The sequence below is a fragment of the Panthera uncia genome (assembly GCF_023721935.1).
Source record: "Panthera uncia isolate 11264 chromosome C1 unlocalized genomic scaffold, Puncia_PCG_1.0 HiC_scaffold_3, whole genome shotgun sequence".
NCBI lineage: Eukaryota > Metazoa > Chordata > Mammalia > Carnivora > Felidae > Panthera > Panthera uncia.
The window spans coordinates 36975513-36981517 of record NW_026057584.1 but is presented as its reverse complement, the minus strand read 5'-3'; the positions used below and the strand labels follow the sequence as shown (position 1 = coordinate 36981517).

Sequence of the window (6005 nt, the reverse complement as noted above, 5' to 3'; positions counted from 1 at the left end):
GCAAAAGTTGAACTACAGAAATTATGTTCCCATTATAATATTTCCAAATAGATAAAATTGCCTCTTTAATGTCTTTGTAGTACAATGTGGGTCATCTTGCTAAGCCATCTTTTATAGAATGTTTACTTTTCATGTTTCACTTCTTGCTGCTTAGGCCTGTACAACCTCTTCTTCTATGCCTGCTGTTTTCCTGGATGTTTTAGCAGGAACACCTTAACTCAAATATGACAAAACCTCTGTCTGCCTGCCAATGGAAAATCAGTTGCCACAAGGCAGACATGTGGTAAAAGGAAGGCAGAAAAGAACTTGGACTCCTAGGTTGCTCTTAAATTACTGCCAGCTTGCACTCAAACTTTTCCAGGAACAGATTGTGGAAAAGACTTGGTGTGTGTTCTTGCCGATGAGCATTTCACAACATAGTCTCCACGTACCAAGCCTGCTTCCGTGCAGATCGAAGCAGAGTCTGGTGGCGAATGGGGAGTTGGCGACCTCTCCTCTGTCCACATGAATACTCCTCACTGCCCTCTTCATTAAGATTCAGAGAATCCAAGATGAAGGAAGATGGAATGAATTCTGAGATCCTAAAAAAGAATTTTCCAGATAGAAAAAGATTTCTAAGGTACTGTTAAAATTAGGAACATTTTCTAAGTAATAATACCTAAAACAAATTAGGTACATTGGTTTGCTAGGGCTGCCATACCAAATACCACGGACTAAATGGCTTAGCAACAGGAATTTCTCACAGTTGTGGAGGCTTTGAAGTCCACAATCAAGGTGTCAGGTTTGGTGTCTCCTGAGACCTCTGTCCTCAGCTCGCAGATAGATGCTTGTCTACTCCGTGTGTCCTCACATGGTCATTCCTCTGTGCAAGTGCATCCTTGTTGTTTTCTCTTTTTGGGTGTCCAAATTTCCTTCTCTCATAAGGACACCAGTTACATGGGGTTAGAGCCCAGTCCATTGGCCTCATTCTAACTTAATCACCAATTTGAAGGCCCAATCTCCAAATATAGTCACATTTAGAGGTACTAGAGGTTAGGGCTTCAACACATGAATTTTGGGGGATAAAATTTAGCCCATTACACTAACCCAGATTACTAGTAGCCCATGAAAAAGATCTAGCACAGAATGATCTTGACTTTCTAATAATACCCAATTTGTTTTTGGCTTTTCTAATAAGCCAAATGTACAGGATTTGAAAAGTCAGCCTTATTTCTTTTTTTTTTACTCTGACTCCATGGGCTGCATTTGTTGATAAACTTCCGCCTTGCCGTGTTTATTTGATGAGTTTCCTTTTTGCAGCTTTCCTAGAGTAATTGGAAGTGACACACTTGCATCCACTGACTGTTCTTTTGTCCTACCTCAGCTGTCTTTCCTGTGGTCACACCTGTGACCTCATCCACATCAGTAATGAATACTGCTGAAATCTTGACTCCTTGCATCCACTAGTCTATTATAGACATCTCATTCAGTGATTCTTTGACCTTATTGAGATCTTTAGCCCATTGGCCTTACTCATTAACAGTCCTCCCTTCCACCTCCACCAGGTTTCTCTTCCTTTCCTATCCGGCTTAAGATTCTAAGATCCATCACTAGAATTACCGTTGTTCCCTTTCTCCCTCCAGGGTTGATAGAATTACAATACTGGTAAAACCAAATCCTCTGTTTCCTGCTTGCCTTTCCCCCTAGCAGCTATAGAAAAATGAAACTTTTTTTGGGGCGCCTGGGTGGCTCAGTCGGTTAAGCGTCTGACTTCGGCTCAGGTCATGATCTCACGGTCCGTGAGTTCGAGCCCTGCGTCGGGCTCTGTGCTGACGGCTCAGAGCCTGGAGCCTGTTTCAGATTCTGTGTCTCCCTCTCTCTCTGACCCTCCCCCGTTCATGCTCTGTCTCTCTCTGTCTCAAAAATAAATAAACATTAAAAAAAATTTTTTAAAAAATGAAACTTTTTTTTACTGTTTTCACTTCAGAGTCCTAGCATGTAGAAAGAATAATCCTCTCTACCAAAGATGTCCATGTCTCAAATCAGAGAAGGTGATATGATGTGATGACTGAGGCATGGCAGAGTAGGAGACGTGGCAGTGAAAATAGGTCAAAAATTTGATGCTACACTGTTAGCTTTGAAGGGGGGGGGGTGGGGGGAGGGATCATGATCAAAGAATTCAGGCAGCCTCTAGAAGCTGGAAAATGCAAGGAAATAGATTTTCTCCTAGAGCTTCCAGAAGGAGTGTGGTCTTGCTGACATGTTGATTTTAGCCCAGTGAAACCCATTTCAGAGTTTTGACCTCTAGCACTTAAGATAATAAATTTGTGTTAAGCTACTATGTAATTTGTTACAGCAGCAATAAGAAACCAGTTCAAAGAACAAACCTCAAATGGCCACTGAACACCGTGTGACATTTGTACCTTCCAGTATGCTTGGTTTTGTATTCTCCAAAATAGAGTTCTTTTCTATTCTCCAAAATAGGAGTTCTTCCCACCTTAGCAGCTAACATTGCCTTGTATTTCATTGAGAACCTGACTCCCATTATAACTGATACATGTATTTACTTGCTCAACTCCTTGTATATATAATCAATGTCCCAACCTCATTGCCACATCCTCACTGCCACATTTTTGGCCCCTGGCCATGCCACTATCTTCAAGGAAAAAGGATGGAATAAGAAGAGGAAAATCAACATTCTATTTAAAAAATTAATTTAGCTTAATTTAATTTAATTTTAGAGAGCATGAGCAGGGGAGAGGGGCAGAAGGAGAGAGAGAGAATCTCAAGCAGGCTCCATGCTGATTGTGGAAGCTTGATCCCAGGACCCTGGGATCATGACCTGAGCTGAAATCAAGAGTCAGAGGCTCAACCAGCTGAGCCACCCAGGCACCTCAACATCCTACTCTTCAATGTTAATTGAGTGTCTGCCTGTGTTATAACATATCTGTAGTATGTAAACCCAAGCTTCTTCATATTTGTATGCAAAGAACAATTCCTGCTTTAATATTAAAACTTATTTTTTAATTATAGTCCAAAGAAGTGGTGCTTTTGTGTTAAAGAATTACTTCCTGGACAAAGACATTACAAAAAATATGAATATAACAAATTCTTTCCTTTCGGGCCCTCACAGATTGTGGTGTTGCCATGGGTCACTGCCCTGTCTGGTATTACTGGTATTGTACAAACAAGTCATATCCAAAGTCTCACTTCTGCAGAGATATACCTGATGTGAGGATCTACATCTTTGATATGGAATGGAAGAAGGCAAAAGTGATGAGTTTTTACACCATGGCCACATGGTGTCAGATGAATATGAACAGCTCTCTGTTTTGAAGCCCTGGAGGCTTCCTCTGTGCCAACAAGTACATGGTGAAAAGTTGTGCAAAGATGGCTTTCACATTCAAGCACGCCTCCACCCCTTCCAAGTCATCCATATCAACAAGATGTCGTCTCCTGCTGGGACCATACAGACAGGTATGTGGGGTGCCTTCAGAAACCCCCAGGGCACAGTAGCTAGAGTCCATAATGATCAAGTCATTATGTCCATCCTTACCAAGCTGAAGAATAAAGAACATGTGGTTGAGACCCTACATAGGGCCAAATGCAAGTTCCCTGGCTGCCAGAAAAATCACATCCCCAAGAAGTGGGGCTTTACTAAATTTAATGTAGATGAATTTGAAGACATGACGGCTGAAAAGTGGCTCATCCCAGATGACTTTGGGGTCAAATACATCCCTCATGATGGCTTCCTGGACAGATGGGAGGCCCTGCACTCATGGGAAACTTGGCACTGCCCACTTATTCATGCCCACAGATAAATCCTATTTCCTGTTAAAAAAAAAGGATATATCCAACGATAATCAGTGACTTGAACTCTTTACCATAATGACAAGCATAAGTCAACATAATACCTGTACCTGTTACATTAATTTTGGGGTTTTTTATTGCTTTTAATCATAATTTAAAAAATTTATTAATGATTTTTATAGGGTATATAAGTGCATATATGTAGTTTGAAAAGCAACAGATGAACACATGTATATATATATAACTGTGCATATACATATATATGTATATATTAAAAATTTTATAAATTAATAAATATGTATATGTGTGTATGTGTATACACACACACACACACACACACACACATCTAGTTTAAGAGAGAAATTTTGAAGATTCTCTGTGTTTCTACCTCATGGCAACTTCACTTCATCCAGGTTAACCACTGTCCTGAAATTTGTGATAATATTTTCCTTTTCTTTATAGTTTTACCACCTGTACAAAATGTGACCAGACATCTAGTTCACCTAAGACAATCCTGGTTTAAGAATGTTATCCCTGAGTAATTATTAACAGTATTCCTTTTTACTGTCAAACATCCTGTTTTGGATGATCTAAATTATATATGGACACAGACTTTATGTGTAGATTGCTATACAGTGGGTTACTTAGTTTAGAAACTCAGTGGCAAAGAAGAAATCTAATTTTGTAAGAAAAGGGCATTATTTCCATAGTTAGATAAAGACTCCCAGAGAGTCTTGAGGTCATGATTTGGCTTCAGTGTGTATGAAATTTCAGAAGTGCATCTTTTGGAGAAGTCAGTGGAAAAAGCAGTTAGTTACTTTTGAGGAACATAGGGCTTATCATTGTCTAGGCATTTGCTAGGCTAAGTGCGGGTCAGGTTGTTAATCATATTTTTAAATTCTCTTTTAAAATTATTTTTAATATGTATTGAGGAATAATATATCTACCATAAACTACATGTATCTTAAATATATACCTGAGGAATTTTAATATCCAACATATTCCTGTATCCATCACCCAGATCAAGATATAGACACTTCTAGCCCCAGAAGACTCCCTCATGCCTCCTCCCACTCAGTAGCCCCTCTCAAAGATGGCTATTCTGCTTATAAGCAGTGATTAGTTTTATCTGTTTTTGAAATTCATATAAATGAATTTGTCTAGCTGCTTTTGCTTACTGATCACATCTTTGAGACTCATGTGCTAGATATCAGTTTATTCTTTTTCTTGCTGTGTAGTATTCCATTGTATGACTACACCACAATTTTTTTAATGCATTCTACTGTTGATGGACTTTTATTTTTAGTATTTCCAACTTGTTCGCTCTTATAAATGAGTACCAATTTCAGTACATCATCAGCAAAAAAAGAATTCCAACTCTTCTATATCTTCATTTTATTTTGTATTGTCACTCTTAATTTTAACCACTCATAATTTTTTCAACAACGATATCTCAAAAGCCCAGTGAATTATAAAATTCATAAAAGGAATTCCTTAAAACAAAATGAATCCCTCAAATGTTGTTAGTCACATTATCAATTATTTTCAAAATTTTACTGTTTCAGAAATTTTGATCAAAATTTTGTTGAGAATTATATATAAAGATATTTACTAGAAAGGAAGAATAAATAAAGGAATAATGTGTTTGCTGAGTTTGAATCATAACTTTTTTATAAGCCTATGTTAATCTATGGACCACGTTGTGTCCCCTCAAGATTCATATATTGAAGTTCTAACCTCCAGTGTAACAGTATTTGGAGATGGGACCTTTGGGAGATAATTAGGTTTAGATAGGTCTGGAGGGAAGGGCCTTCCTTCATGATGAGATTAGAGCTCTTATAAGAAGAGACACCAGAGGGCTTGCTCTCCCTCTCTCTCTGTCATGTGAAGACACAGTGAGAAGGCAGCTGTATGTAGCCAGGAAGAGACCTCTCACCTGTAACTGAATCTGCTGGAACCTTGATCTTGGACTTCCCAGCCCCCAGCACTGTGAGGAATGTCTGTTTCTTAAACCACCAAGCCTGTAGTATTTTGTTCTAGCAGTCCAAACTAATACATTAAAAACTGATGTTCTACCACATGACTTCATAGAAGATGTTGCATAGACAAATATGTTTAGAATTTTCTCATATAACAGGTATGATTATTTCCAAATGATCCATCATTAACAGGAGTGTGAAGAAGCATTTCTCTTTCCAATTTCTTGATTATACTGA

The 6005-nt window shown here is 38.6% G+C and overlaps 1 pseudogene; it reads left to right on the top strand.

Annotated features, from left to right (window-relative positions):
- The first annotated feature begins 3126 nt into the window (after positions 1-3126).
- LOC125911376 (60S ribosomal protein L10-like) lies at positions 3127-3800 on the top strand (annotated as a pseudogene).
- Positions 3801-6005: the final 2205 nt, after the last annotated feature.